Source organism: Triticum aestivum, chromosome 7D (assembly GCF_018294505.1).
Source record: "Triticum aestivum cultivar Chinese Spring chromosome 7D, IWGSC CS RefSeq v2.1, whole genome shotgun sequence".
NCBI classification, from domain to species: domain Eukaryota; kingdom Viridiplantae; phylum Streptophyta; class Magnoliopsida; order Poales; family Poaceae; genus Triticum; species Triticum aestivum.
The window spans coordinates 114,574,753-114,591,535 of NC_057814.1; positions in this window are offsets into that span (position 1 = coordinate 114,574,753).

Sequence of the window (16,783 nt, forward strand, 5' to 3'; positions counted from 1 at the left end):
AGCCTTGATCTTGTTGATAGTGGGGAGCAGAGGCTGGCGCTCTGCTTGAGTCAGCTTGTCCGACAGTGGGTGAGTCGGCTCCAGACGTGTTGGGCGGAAGCCGGGCAGCGGGCTTTCATCAGCCGGGGACGTATCTTGGCAGTAGAACCAAGTCATGTTCCAGTCTTTGGGGTGGCTCGGCGGCTCTGCGTAAGGGAAAAGGCAGTCTCTACGCCGCTGGATGGAGATACCACCTAACTCCAGACTTGGCCCATTGGCGCACTCATTCTGACGGTTTAAGTAAAAAAGCTCTCTGAAGAGCAGCAGACTAGGTTCTTCTCCAAGGTAAACCTCACAGAAGACTTGAAAATTGCAGATGTTGGACACTGAATTGGGTCCTATATCTTGAGGCCGCAAGTCGAAGTAGTTGAGCACGTCCCTAAAAAACTTTGAGCCGGGCGGTGCGAAGCCCCGGTTCATGTGATCCACAAAAATCACTACCTCCCCATCCTTTGGCTGTGGCCTCTCTTCTGACGGGTCAGGGGCACGGTAGGACATGATGTCTTTCTTGGGCAGATATCCAGACTTAACAAAATCAGCTAGAGTCTCGTTGGTCACATTGGACCTCGTCCAGTTGCAAGTAATGGGAGCTTTGGGAGGCATGGTGAAAGTCGGCAGTCTATGACAAAAAGGAAAAACGTCCGGGTTAATTATAAGCTGGAGGAGATTTACAGTTCAAAGCTAAGGTGGCGGCTTATGAAGGGGACTAATGGTATACACCTAAGTACAGTGGGTTATTTAAGCCGCAGGGGCATTCAGAATAAGTTGATTATCTACGGCTTTATCACAGTTAAGCCGGAGGATTCTATGGCGCGTGGTTTCTTTAAACCGGAATTATAAGCCGCCAAGATTCAATGGTTGCAGTTTTTACTAAGTGTGGTAAAACAGGTTTCACACACCGCAGTAAAATTTTTGGATCAAAATGGTCGGGTGAAATGAAAAATTTCTAGACCTAGAAACAGACGAGCGGATGTTCTTGAGCTCGAACGAAGCCGTTATGCAGTGGAAAGAGACATACTGGCGTTTGGAATAAGTGCCAAACAGCCGCCGCACTAATTCTATGCAGATCTAAGATCAAACAAGGACAGTAACTATGAGAACTACCGAAGCTTGCGGACAATGGCGACGAACACGAAGAACGTGGGCAAATCCTACGACAGATCTACTCTACAGGTCAAGCAGGACTTACCGGAGCTGGAAAGGTGTGGGGGTCGCCGCCGTTTGTCTGGTCCAAGTCAGGGTGATGCAGCAGCCAAGGTTGACGAAGACCAGAGGCGAGACGGCGGCGGCGGGGTGCGAGCTCAGGCAGAGAGGCAGTGGCGCAAGGAGGAAGAAGAGTGGCAGAGAAGCCCGTCGGGCCGGCCTATTTATAAGGTGAGCTCGTAAAGCAGGCACGAGAATCAAGGAGACTGTGGCGTGGTTATCTCCCCCCACAACGCCTCGATTTTCGGAATGACAGTAAAAGCAAAAGATCCGTTGCGGATCTGGCGGAGTAAAAAACGGGCTTAATGGACGATGACGTCACGGCGGATTATCCGGAGTCCAGAGGATGACGTCACGCCGGGTTATGGCCTTCACATAAATGGTAAGCCGGAGATTTTTTCTGTTGAAAGAATTGAAGATTGACATGAGCTGGCTCAAATCAATGTGGGGCCTAATGTTGAGGATATAGACCTTAGAGTCACCCGCCAGGAGGGGCCGGGTTACCCATATGGTCACTGCCAGAAGCCCGATGCCAAGATTAAAGACGGTGGGCCAAGGATGGGCTTAAGACCCGGCGGAGGCTTAAGGCCCGTAGTTACAATCATGGTTATGGTAGAACTTGTAGTGTAAGGCAAGAGTAGTTGAGAGTCCGAGCCGGACACTCTTATGAGCCGGCCAGGACTCTGAGAGCTGCAGGGCGTCAGCATCCTTATATAAAGGGACGACCCGGCAGCAGTTTAAGGGCGACAACAATCTAATCGAGAACCGGGGATTGCAGTCTAGCTCCCTGGTAATCGTAATCCTAATCAATACCACCTCAAACTGGACGTAGGCTTTTACCTTCACCGTAAAGGGCCGAACCAGTATAACCCTCGTGTTCCTTGTCCCGCATTAACCCCTTCAAGCTTCCTAGCTTCGATGGCTCCACGACTAAGTCCTAGCTCGAGGACATCTGCCGTGACAATTCCACGACATACCCCGTGGATGCTATCACGGAGTCTCAACATTGCCACCTTATGGCGGAATGGCAGAACTTCAAAGTCAAGGCGGCTGTTGGCTCTGTTTTACCTCCTGAACCCGGCGCAACCTACCACTGCCGGCCGATTCCAGAAGGATATGCTAGGGTGATGGTGGATGAAATAACGGAGGGATTTGAGGAGCTCCAGCTTGACCACCCTACCGGTGAAGGGGAGACTCGGCTGGGTTCTGCTCTGAAGACTCCAGGCCTATGGCGGAAGGAGCTCATCAAGCTTCCGAACTGGACGGCTCCGGCGAGTAAGGGCACTCCGCCTCCTCCTGCGGCGAGTGATCAGGGCACTCAGCCTCCTTCTCCGGCGCGTGGCGGCACTCCGCCTCCTTCTCCGCCAGCGCCGGCGCGCCAGAGCAGCCAGCCTCCTCCTTCTCCGCCTCGTCAGCAAGGGCGGAAGAGACCCGCCACCGCTGCGGCTGCTCCGGCGCGTCGTAGTCCTTCTCCTCCGCCTCGTAAGCAAGGAAAGAAGACAGCCGCAGCCGCTCCGTCTACTCTGCCGGCGTCTAGCAGTACAGCTGCCAGAGGCGGGAGGCAATACAGATTCGGTCCTTCTCTGAAGACTCCAGAGAAGTTACCATACGACATGACCGAGGAGGAAACCAGGAAGATCGTGCGAGCCGAAGTGACAAACTTCTTTGAAGGGGTGAAAGCAAAGAAACATCCACCTCCGGAGGAGAAGGTAGATCCGGTGAAAGCAAAGCGCACTCTGGCTGCCCTGACAAAACCACCAAAGTCTCCGCCGAGAGGCAACTATGAGCGCATTGCAAAGACATATGCCGAAGCGGAGCGGTCGGGAAGTACTGTCAGTGATAAAAGGTTAAAAGAACGACGAGCTGGGAAAAAAATTGCCCAGCTCGGCGAACAAGCGAACCAAACGTGCCCCCCGCTCAAGGTGTCAAAAGACATCGTCGCTAATGATCAGAGTATGGTGCCCGGTTATAGCAATCTTGGAGATTACCTGCCCGACGATGTACATTATGAAATCATGGAGGTGGACGAACACAAATACCATTACGGGAAGCCTCTCGTCAAAGATGAAAGATCTCTAAGCACGATGATGCGAAGACTACATGATTGGTACATGAAAACCTGCAGAGAGTCTGATGGGATGGATACTTTGACGCTGAGAGTTAAACCGGAGCATGACCTCATTGGAATTGATCTGCTGAATGTTCCATTTGAGGATTTCTTCCAGTTTTACAATCAAAAGTCCCTCGATAAAACAACGATCACTTGCTACTGTCTGTAAGTAGTACTACTTCTGTCATTAAGTCTCTCTATATAGGTCAGCTCTTTCATTGCATGTATTTATACTTATCCTCACTATATTATGCAGGTTGAAGATCGCCGAATTGAAGAAAAGACAAATCGGTGATATTGGGTTCATTAACACAAATCTCATAGATGCATATACGGTTGAAAAACATCCCAAAGAAGCCGAGGCCAACTTACTACAATCGTTGGTATTAAATCAAAGCAAAGATATAATACTCTTTCCTTACAACTTCAAGTGAGTGTTACTGTCTTGTGCATATTCGGTTTCCCTTATTAGTCCAGGTTATGGTAATGTAATTGATGACTTATGCATGCATGCGTAGCTTCCACTATATTCTCCTAGAGATTAAGCTTGAGGAGGGAGTAGTAACCGTCTTAGACTCGAGACGAAAAGATCCCCAGGACTATGCGAACATGACTCAAATGCTCGAGAAGTAAGTTAAATCGATCATTATCCACCATATCAGCAACTTTGTTCATTTCCTGATATCAAGTAATTGTTTTCTTTGTCTGGCAGGGTTTGGAGAAAATTCACCTCAAAAGCTCCGGGACTGCCGAAGAAGCTGCAATTTAATCACCCGAAAGTAAGTACTATAGTAGCATGTTCCGCGCATCTCCTAGTGATTCAAGCGCTAGTTTCATCAATACCATTTAGCATTGCTTATCAGTTTGATTGACCTCTATTTCTTGTAAAGTGGTTGTGGCAGGAACCCGGGAATAATTACTGTGGATACTACGTTTGCGAGTCCATCCGCTACACGACCTGTGAGCGGGGCTACACTGAAGAACAATATGAAGTGCGTAAGCAATAATATTCACAATTTTATTTTATTACCATCATTTGTGTTGAGTTTCATTTATTCATATATATATGTATTGACCCCCTTCTTCAAATTAGATGTTTCGGAAGCGGGATGAACTCCTAGCACAAGATCGTATGCGAGGAATTCAAGAGGAATTGGCGGCATTCTTCCTTGACCACGTGATCGCTGAAAACAGAGAATACTATGTGGACCCTGTGTTCCTACAATTTAATTAGGAGATTGTATTGTAAGAGATAATTATTGTATATATGTAGTCGGTAGTGTCGGATAGATATACGAGAACTTGTTGTTCGACCAATATCTTGGAGAAGGAGAGGTGGTCGATATCACTTCTCTCTGTATGCATATGTTCATGACGATCTTCTGTTTCCTTCATTTGATTACTAGCTAGCGTGTCTACTCCTCTCCATACGTATATAGTACGTAGCGTCGACGAAGCACGGAGATAAGAGAGGACACTTCTCTCTATTAATTAGCTAGCTAACACAATATATGAAACACCTAAATTAACCCCCCAAAATCCCTAAACCACCCCCTTTAAAAAAACAAAAACCTCAGCTCCTGCCAGCTGCTGACGCGTGGATGCCTATTGGTCCCGGTTGGTGACACCAACCGGGACAAAAGGCCCTGCCTATTGGTCCCGGTTGGTGGCACCAACCGGGACCAAAGGCCCTTCTGCCTGGGCTCCCCGCACCGGCCACGTGGACGGCCTTTAGTCCCGGTTCGTGTAAGAACCGGGACTAAAGGGCTAGGGCATTAGTAACGACCCTTTAGTCCCGGTTCCAGAACCGGGACTAAAGGCCCTTATGAACCGGGGTAAAAGCCCCTTTTCCTACTAGTGGTTGGGGCACCCTGGAGCACCCAGTGGTTTGCCCGGGCACCTGGAGAACCCAGTGCTTGCCCAAGGGAATCCCGTAGTACCCGTGTGATCACCCTATGGAATGCCACCCAGGCTCAAAGGGATCATAAGATTATTCATGCTAGAAACTTTCGTGTGCAGCCACAAGCTATTATGGGCTCTAGCATAGTTGAGTATGTTGCATGACCTCTTTCAGTGGTAGGCTAGCAGATGTAGGGGATGTAGGTTGGTACTGTCTACCCAGAGTAAAGAGTTAATGCTTCTGAAAGACTGTGTCTCGGTCATCCATTTCTCAAACACCATGTAGTGCGAGAAATCCAACGGAGGAGATCGAGTCTTGTGGGGACAAGTGCGCAAACCTCTGCAGAGTGTACAAACTAATCATGATTAGCCGTGTCCCCAGTTATGGACATCCTGAGTCTCTGGTATTTGGATTATCATGTTGATCTCATCACTTTAATTAATAAGATTGTTGGGTTATTCATATTTTAATTGGGGTTGAGTTGGAGGAACCTTCTCAACGTTTCAACCAACTTTGTAGTTAAATAAAATATATTCCTTTGAGGTAGGAAAAAATTGGCTTTATGCAAAAATAAACCTAGAGATTTCCACCAGCCATATATGCATGTAGTGATAGCTATTATTCATGATTATCGTATGGTGTGAATTTGCCAGTACATTCAATGTACTGACCCTTTGTGGCTGCAACGTCTCATGTTGCAGGATTCTTACGACGATGAAGTGAGACATTAGGATTATGATTTCTACACTCAACTTTGCCGTTGGTGTTGATGGGAATCCACAACCTTGTTGTTACTTCCGCTATATGGATTGAGGTAATAGTATTTACGTTACTTTATACATGTGATTTACCTCTGTTATAAATCCTCGAGTACTGTGCATGTCAGCATACCGATCCAGGGATGACACTTAAGCACAGAGACTTGACCGTCTGAGGTCGGGTCACGACAAGTTTCAACATTTATGGGATTACCTGATATATAATGGTTGATTCTTTGACCGTTCACCACCTTCAGATTTGTGCCTTCGAAGTTGTTGATTTTTATGGCACCGGAACGATAGATCTCCTCAATAACGTAAGGACCTTCCCATTTAGAGAGAAGTTTTCTTATAAAAAAATCTTAAACGAGAGTTGAATAGCAACACATAATCACCTACATTAAACTCACGCTTTTGTATCCTTTTGTCATGCCATCTTTTAACTTTTTCCTTAAACAATTTGGCATTCTCATAGGCCTGGGTTCTCCATTCATCAAGAGAGCTAATGTCAAATAGCCTCTTCTGACCGGCAAGTTTGAAATCATAATTGAGCTCCTTCATGGCCCAATATGCCTTATGTTCCAGTTCGAGAGGTAAGTGACATGCTTTTCCATAAACCATTTTATACGGAGACGTACCCATAGGATTTTTATGTGCAGTTCTATAGGCCCATAATGCATCATCAAGTTTCTTGGACCAATTCTTTCTAGATCTATTAATAGTCTTTTGCAAAAGTAATTTAAGCTCTCTATTACTCAATTACTTGACCACTAGATTGTGGGTTGTATGGAGATGCAATTCTATGATTAACATCATACTTAGCAAGCATTTTACGAAAAGCACCATGAATAAAATGTCAACCACCATCAGTCATTAAGTATCTAGGGACTCCAAACCTCGGAAAAATAACTTCTTTAAGCATCTTAATAGAGGTGTTATGATCAGCACTACTAGTTGGAATAGCTTCTACCCACTTAGTAACGTAATCGACAACAACTAAAATATGTGTATACCCATTAGAGGAAGCAAAAGGTCCCATAAAATCAAAGCCCCAAACATCAAATGGTTCAATAACAAGTGAATAATTCATAGGCATTTCTTGACGTCTACTAATATTACCAATTCTTTGACATTCATCACAAGACAAGACAAACTTACGGGCATCTTTGAAAAGAGTAGGCCAATAAAAACCGGATTGCAATACCTTATGTGCAGTTCTATCTCCAGCGTGGTGTCCTCCATAAGCCTCGGAGTGACACTTGCATAGGATCTGTTCCTGTTCATGCTCACGTACACAATGTATAATAACACCATCTACTCCTTCTTCATAAAGATGTGGGTCATCCCAGAAGTAATCTCTTAAATCATAGAAAAACTTTTTATTTTGCTGGTATGTGAAGCTTGGTGGTAAAATTTAGCAACAATGTAATTAGCATAATCAGCATACCATGGAGCAGTACGAGAAGCATTTATGACAACTAATTGTTCATCAGTAAAGCCATCATCTATAGGTAGTGGGTCATCAAGAACATTCTCTAACCTAGATAAGTTGTCTGCAACGGGGTTCTCAGCTCCCTTTCTATCAATAATATGCAAATCAAATTCTTGTAGCAAGAGAACCCATCTAATAAGTCTAGGTTTAGCATCTTTCTTTTCCATAAGATATTTAATAGCAGCATGATCAGTGTGAATAGTTACTTTGGAATCAACAATATAAGGTCTGAACTTATCACAAGCAAATACAACTGCTAAAAATTCTTTTTGGTAGTGGCATAATTTCTCTGGGCACTGTCTAGAGTTTTACTAGAATATTGAATAAGATTTAATTCCTTATCAACTCTTTGTCCTAGAACAGCACCTACAGCATAATCACTAGCATCACACATGATTTCAAAGGGTAAATTCCAATCAGGTAGCTGAACAATAGGTGCAGAAATCAAAGCTTTCTTAAGTATTTCAAATGCTTCTACACAATCATCATCAAAGATAAAAGGAACATCTTTTTGTGAGAGGTTATTCAGAGGCCTAGAAATTTTTGAGAAGTCCTTAATGAACCTCCTATAAAAAACCGGCATGACCAAGGAAACATCTTATACCTTTAATGTCATTGGGACACGACATCTTTTCAATAGCATCAACTTTAGCTTTATCAACTTCAATACCTCTTTTATAAATTTTATGCCCCAAGACAATACCTTCGTTAAACATAAAGTGGCACTTCTCCCAATTCAAGACAATATTAGTTTCTTCACATCTCTGCAAAACTCGATCAAGGTTGCTCAAGCAATCATCAAAAGAATTTCCATATACAGAGAAATCATCCATGAAAACCTCAACAATCTTTTCACAAAAATCAGAGAATATAGCCATCATGCATCTTCGAAAGGTAGCAGGTGCATTGCATAAACCAAAAGGCATACGTCTATAAGCAAAGGTACCGAAAGGGCATGTAAAAGTGGTCTTTTCTTGATCCTCTTTTGACACAGGTATTTGAGAGAAACCAGAGTAACCATCTAGAAAGCAAAAATGTGTATGTTTGGATAGTCTTTCTAGCATTTGATCAATAAAAGGTAAAGGGTAATGATCCTTTTTAGTGGCTTTATTTAATTTGTGGAAATCAATTACCATCCTATAACCTGTAACAATTCTTTGTGGGATCAATTCATCTTTATCATTAGGGACAACCGTAATACCTCCCTTCTTAGGGACACACTGGACGGGACTTACCCACTGACTATCAGCAACGGGATAAATTATACCTACCTCCAGGAGCTTTAGTATTTCTTTTCTTACCACTTCTTTCATCTTAGGATTTAACCGTCGTTGGTGATCAACAACCGGTTTAGCGTCTTTCTCCAATTTTATTTTGTGTTGGCATAGAGTGGGACTAATGCCCTTAAGATCATCAAGAGTATATCCAATCGCAGCACGGTGCTTCTTCAGAGTTTTCAATAATTTCTCTTCTTCTTGCTCTGAAAGGTTAGCACTAATAATAACAGGATATATCTTCTTTATATCAAGATAAGCATACTTAAGAGTATCAGTCAATGATTTGAGTTCAAACACGGGATCACCTTTGAGTGGAGGAGGATCCCCTAGGATTTCAACAGGCAAGTTGTGTTTCAAAATAGGTCCTTGTTTAAAGAATACTTCATCTATTTCCCTTCTTTCATTCATAAACATATCATTTTCATGGTCGAGCAAATATTGTTCTGATCATTAGGAGGCACGGCAATAGAAGCAAGACCAATAATTTCATCTTTACTAGGCAATTCTTCCTCATGGGGTTGTCTACGAAATTTAGCAAAATTAAACTCATGCGACATATCCCCCAAGCCAATAGTAACAACATCCTTTTTGCAGTCTATCCTAGCATTAACAGTATTCAAGAAGGGTCTACCAAATATGATGGGACAAAAGTTATCTTGTGCGGAACCAAGAACAAGAAAATCAGCAGGATATTTAACTTTCCCACACAAGACTTCAACATCTCTAACAATCCCAACTGGTGAAATAGTATCTCTATTGGCAAGCTTAATTGTAACATCAATTTGTTCTATCTCAACAGGTGCAATATCATGCATAATTTCTTTGTATAAGGAATGAGGTATTGCACTTGCACTAGCTCCCGTATCACACAAGGCATGATAACAATGATCTCCTATTTTAACAGAAATAACAGGCATGCCTACAACAGGTCTATGTTTATTTTTAGTATCAGGTCTAGCAATTCTAGCTCCTTCATCACAGAAGTAGATAACATGCCCATCAATATTATCAGCCAAGAGATCTTTAACCATAGCAATACTAGGTTCAACTTTAATTTGCTCAGGGGGTGTAGGTGTTCTAGTATTACTCTTACGAACCATAGTTGAAGCTTTAGAACAATCCTTTATTCTAACAGGGAAAGGTGGTTTCTCAATATAAGCAGTAGGAACAATAGGATCATTATAACTGATAGTCTTTTCTTCAAGTTTAATAGGTGCAATTACTTTTACTTCAATGGGAGGATTATATTTAAACCACTTCTCCTTAAGAAGATCAACATGAGTAGCAAATGATTCACAGAAAGAAGCTACTATCTCAGAGTCAAGTCCATATTTAGTGTTAAATTCACGGAAAACATCGGTATCCATAAACGATTTAACACAATCAAACTTAGGTGTTATACCTGACTCATTACCTTCGTCGAGATCCCAATCTTCAGAGTTGCGTTTAATTCTTTCCAATAAATCCCATTTGAATTCAATAGTCTTCATCATAAAAGAACCAGTACAAGAAGTATCGAGCATGGAGCGATTATTGAGAGAAAGCCGAGCATAAAAATTTTGAACAATAATTTCTCTTGAGAGCTCATGATTGGGGCATGAATATAACATTGACTTAAGCCTCCCGCAAGCTTGAGCGATGCTTTCTCCTTCGCGATGAAATTCCAATTTCAATCGGTTGTAGTTCCATGATCCCATATCATCACGTAGCCTAAACCATGTCAATGCCCTTCCCTTCAAAGATAAAGGGAAAACCTTCTTCTTGATAACATCCTCGGGCATACCTGCAAGCTTAAATAATCCACAAACTTAATCCACATAGATTAGGTGCAAATCGGGGTGCAATGTTCCATCACCTGTGAAAGGATTAGCTAGCAGTTTCTCTATCATACCCGAAGGAATTTCAAAGTAAACATTTTCAGTGGGTTTAGTAGGTTGAGGAGCAACTCTTTGCTCTACTGGTCGGGGTGAAGATACCTCAAACAAGCCCCTCAAAGGATTACTTTCCATAGTAACAAGTGACAGTAAATTTCAGCACACTATATAAATTTTTCCTTACCAAATTCCACTTACCAAAGGCACTTCACTCCCCGGCAACGGCGCCAGAAAAGAGTCTTGATGACCCACAAGTGTAGGGGATCTATCGTAGTCCTTTCGATTAGTAAAAGTGTCAAACCCAACGAGGAGCAGAAGGAAATGACAAGCGGTTTTCAATAAGGTATTCTCTGCAAGCACTGAAATTATTGGTAAGAGATAGTTTTGTGATAAGGTAATTTGTAACAGATAACAAGTAAAAAGAGTAAATAAAGTGCATTCAGGTGGCCCAATCCTTTTTGTAGAAAAGGACAAGCCTGGAAAAACTCTTATATAAAGGAAAATGCTCCCGAGGACACATGGGAATTATCGTCAAGCTAGTTTTCATCACGCTCATATGATTCATGTTCGTTACTTTGATAATTTGATATGTGGGTGGACCGGTGCTTGGGTGCTGTCCTTCCTTGCACAAGCATCCCACTTATGATTAACCCCTATTGCAAGCATCCACAACTACAAAAGAAGTATTAAGGTAAACCTAACCATAGCATGAAACATATGGATCCAAATAAGCCCCTTATGAAGCAACGCATAAACTAGGGTTTAAGCTTCTGTCACTCTAGCAACCCATCATCTACTTATTACTTCCCAATGCCTTCCTCTAGGCCCAAACAATGGTGAAGTGTCATGTAGTCGACGTTCACATAACACCACTAGAGGAAAGACAACATACATCTCATCAAAATATCAAACAAATACCAAATTGACATGACTACTTATAGCAAGACTTCTCCCATGTCCTCAGGAACAAACGTAACTACTCACAAATCACATTCATGTTCATAATCAGAGGGGTATTAATATGCATAAAGGATATGAACATATGATCTTCCACCGAATAAACCAACTAGCATCAACTACAAGGAGTAATCATCACTACTAGCAACCTACAGGTACCAGTCTGAGGTTTTGAGACAAAGATTGGATACAGAAGATGAACTAGGGTTTGAGAGGAGATGGTGCTGGTGAAGATGTTGATGAAGATTGACCCCCTCCCGATGAGAGGATCGATGGTGATGACGATGGTGACGATTTCCCCCTCCCGGAGGGATGTTTCCCCGGCAGAACAGCTCCGCCGGAGCCCTAGATTGGTTCCGCCAAGGTTCCGCCACGTGGCGGCGGTGTTTCGTCCCGAAAGCTTCCTTCTGATTTTTTCCAGGTTGAAAGACACCATATAGCCAAAGATGGGCACCGGAGGCTGTTGGAAATATGCCCTAGAGGCAATAATAAAATGGTTATTATTATATTTACTTGTTCATGATAATTGTCTATTGTTCATGCTATAATTGTGTTATCCGGAAATCGTAATACATGTGTGAATACATAGACCACAACATGTCCCTAGGGAGCCTCTAGTTGACTAGCTCGTTGATCAATTGATGGTTACAGTTTCCTGACCATGGACATTGGATGTCGTTGATAACGGGATCACATCATTAGGAGAATGATGTGATGGAAAAGACCCAATCCTAAGCATAGCACAAGATCGAGTAGTTCGTTTGCTAAAGATGTTCTAATGTCAAGTATCATTTCCTTAGACCATGAGATTGTGCAACTCCCGGATACCGTAGGAATGCTTTGGGTGTACTAAATGTCACAACGTAACTGGGTGGCTATAAAGGTACACTACAGGTATCTCCGAAAGTGTCTGTTGAGTTGGCATGAATCGAGACTGGGATTTGTCACTCCGTATGACAGAGAGGTATCTCTGGGCCCACTCGGTAATGCAACATCATAATGAGCTCAATGTGACGACTAAGCAGTTAGTCACGTGATCATGTATTACGGAACGAGTAAAGTGACTTGCCGGTAATGAGATTGAACGAGGTATTGGGATACCGACGATCGAATCTCGGGCATGTAACATACCGATTGACAAAGGGAATTGTATACGGGATTGTTTGAATCCCCGACATCATGGTTCATCTGATGATATCATCATGGAACATGTGGGAACCAACATGGGTATCCAGATCCCGCTGTTGGTTATTGGCCGGAGAGATGTCTTGGTCATGTCTGCATGATTCCCGAACCCGTAGGGTCTACACACTTAAGGTTCGGTGACGCTAGAGTTGTTATGGGAATTAGTATGCGGTTACCGAATGATGTTCGGAGTCCCGGATGAGATCCCGGACGTCACGAGGAGTTCCGGAATGGTACGGAGATAAAGATTTATATATGGGAAGTCCTTATTCGGTCACCGGAAGTGTTCGGGAGTTTATCGGTATTGTACCGGGACCACTGAAAGGGTTCCGGGGGTCCACCGGGAGGGTCCACCTACCCCGGAGGGCCCTATGGGCTGAATATGGCACTACTAGGAAAATGGCTATAGATAATATGGACACTAATGGCGCACCAGACATGCGGTGCGACACTACTATATAGCATTGGCGCACCGTGTGTTGGCGCGCCATTAGTGTGATAGACACTAATGGCGCACCACAACCATGGTGCGCCACTACTAACAATTTTTTTCCAAAAATACTAATGGCGCACCAGGGCACAGTGCGCCATTACTAGTTTTAACTAGTAATGGCGCACCAGTCACCCCGTGCGCCACTACTATCATTTTTTTTGTTTTTTGCAAAACTACTAATGGCGCACCGCCAGCTGGTGCGCCATTAGTAACCAGGGTTACTAATGGCGCATTTGTGGGTGGTGCGCCATTAGTAAACCTGGGACCAGCTAGATATTTTGGACAACCACCTACACACTCACTTTCCCCACTTCATTCTCTCCACCTCCTCCTCCAAGCTTGTCTCGGCTGCCTCCTCCTCCTCACCTCATTTTCACCATAGATTCATCCAAATTAAGTGGTTAAATTACCTTTTTTTGATAGGTTAGTAAGGGGAAAGCTTTCTTTATGTTGTAGATCTACTTTTTTCTCCCTCCAACAACGTGCACATGCACTTTTTATGGCCTAGGTAGATCTATGTATGTTTGTGGTGTTGCATATGTTTGTGGTGTTGCATATATGTTTGTGTTTGTAGGTACCGGTATTTGAAATGCGATAGTTGCCAACATTTTGCCGGAATGTTGATTCATTTCTGTTTCGGCGAGAATTTTGGCACTATGCATTCTTTTTGGTCCTATTTTTAGATAAATAAAAAGACAAGATGCTGAGTCACCCTAAGGATGGGAGCCAGTGGCAAGCGTTGAACTTCGAACACCCAGAATTTGGGAACGATCCAAGGAACATTGTGCTGGGCGCGAGCACCGATGGAGTCAATCCGTTTGGCAGCCACAGAAGCACACATAGCACCTTTCCTGTGTTTGTGTGGATGTACAACCTTCCCCCCTGGTTGTGCATGAAGAGGAAGTAAATTCACATGAGTATGCTAATTGAAGGGCCGAAACAACCAGGGAACGACATCAATCTATATTTGGGGCTGCTGAAAGAGGAGCTAGACACGCTGTGGAAAACGCCAGCCAATACGTGGGACGCCGTAGAGAAAGAATATTTCCCTATGAGAGCCGCACTGCTCCCGACGGTGCAGGACTATCTCGGTTACGGATATGTCGCGGGGCAGGTGGTCCATGGATTTTCTGGATGCGTCAGGTGCATGGATGACACAACGTATCGCCAGCTAGATAGAGATCCCGGGTCTTCGAAAACCGTGTTCATGGGACATCGAAGGTGGCTTCGCGATGATGACTCATGGAGGAAACGCAAGGATCTGTTCGATGGTCAAACCGAAACCCGAAGACGCCCGCGTACGAGGAGTGGCGAGGAAATAGACGAGCTGTTGGAAAATTGGAAAGATTGCCCACTGCCATGAAAGAAGCGAAAGGCGCCAGAGCCGCCGCTGAAGGTATGGAAAACGAGGTCTGTTTTCTGGGACTTGCCGTACTGGAAGATCCACCGTGTGCCTCACAGCCTTGATGTCATGCATATCACGAAGAACGTGTGCGAGAGTCTGCTTGGTACCCTTCTCAACATGCCAGAGTGGACCAAAGATGGGCCGAAAGCAAGGGCAGACTTGAAATCAATGGGCATCAGGGAGGAGCTTCACGCTAATGATGATGATGATGAGGTGAAGCAGGACACGGAAAGTCGTCGCAAAGGCAAAAAGGCCAAGAAGACCGGAAATGACTTCCCTCCCGCGTGCTTCACTCTAAGTCAGGAGGAGATCGATCAGGTTTTCACCTGCCTCGTAGGAGTAAAACTTCCTTACGGTTACACGGGGAAGATAAGCAGATACCTAGACTCAGCGAAGCAGAAGTTCAGCGGGATGAAGTCTCACGACTGTCACGTGCTGATGACGCAGATACTTCCAGTTGCAATCCGTGGGATCATGGATGCACACGTCCGTGAAACGCTATTTGGCCTATGCAACTTTTTCGACGTCATCTCTCGGAAGTCGGTTGGCGTGAGGAAACTCAGAAGGCTACAGGAAGAGATCGTGGTGATACTATGCGAGCTTGAGATGTACTTCCCGCCCGCATTCTTCGAAGTTATGGTGCATCTGCTGGTCCATATCGTGGAGGATATCATCCAACTCGGGCCGAGGTTCCTGCACAGCATGATGCCGTTCGAAAGGATGAATGGTGTCATCAAAGGATACGTTCGCAACATGTCACGTCCAGAGGGAAGCATAGCCAGGGGCTTTTCTGACCGAAGAGTGCATCTCCTACCGCACGAATTATCTAGGCATCGAGAACCCCGTTGGTCTGCCCGTCAACAGGCACCTCGGCAAGCTCGCTGGATGGGGTCACCGTGAGGGTCACCGCGAAATGCATGTCAACTTCGTGGGTCGACTCACCGAATTTGAAAGAGCAAACCTAGTCGCGCTACAACACATAGACGTGGTCGATCCTTGGGTGGTAGAGCACAAAACCTTTATTGAGAAGACGTACGATGACCGAGGCCAACAGAGGACGGACGGAGATATAATCAAAGAGCACAACTCACGTTTCACGCGTTGGTTCAAGCAGAAGCTTCTGTCGTACCCTTTACATGAGGATTCTTCCATGGAAGAACAACTCATATTCGCCTTGTCACAGGGTGTCGAGCACAACCTGATGACGTATGAGGCGTACAATATCAACGGCTACACATTCTACACCGAGGGAAAGGACATGAAGAGCGATGGTTATCAAAACTCCGGGGTAACGATGGAATCCTACACCGGTAACGACAAGGAGAGATAGTACGGAAGGATCGAGGAGATCTGGGAGCTGTGCTACGCTGGAGAGAAGGTCTCGATGTTCCGTGTCAGATGGGCCAAGAGCGTCCTAAAATAAGACCGGTATTTCACCACCATGGTTATACCCGAAGCCAAATCCAAGACCGCGGGCGCAAACATCACCGCGAAAAATGAGCCATGGGTACTGGCTTCCCAAGTGGACCAATGCTTCTTCATTACCGACCCTTCAAAGCCTAGTCGTGTTGTCGTGAGGAGAGGCAAAAGGAAGATAATCAGAATGGATGGAGTCGCCAATGAGCAAGACTTCGACAAGTATGGTGACCCGAAGATGGAACATGACGACGACGATGAAGTACCAGCATACACCACAATAAGAAGCAGGACCACCCTACCTAAAGGATGTCCGTTCAAGAGAAGAACTCCATTTACGAAAAATAAGGGCAAGAAGATTGTGAACAGATAGCTAGCTAAGATCGATTGTATTTAAGTTGTAGCCTTCATTTCTCGATTGTATTTCGACAAATGTTTTCATATTCATAAATGTTTTACCAATTCACAGATGAATGCAACTAAATTGTAGCCTTCATTTCTCGATTGTATTTCTCGATTGTATTTCGACAAGAAGAAGCAGGACCACCCTTTCCCCCTCGCCCCCCGCGCCAGATCCCCCTCCATCTTGATCGCGCGCTATCCCCCCTCGCCAGATCCCCCTCGCCGCCGACGACCCCCCTGCACCCTCCGCCGCTCCACCGCCGCCGACGACA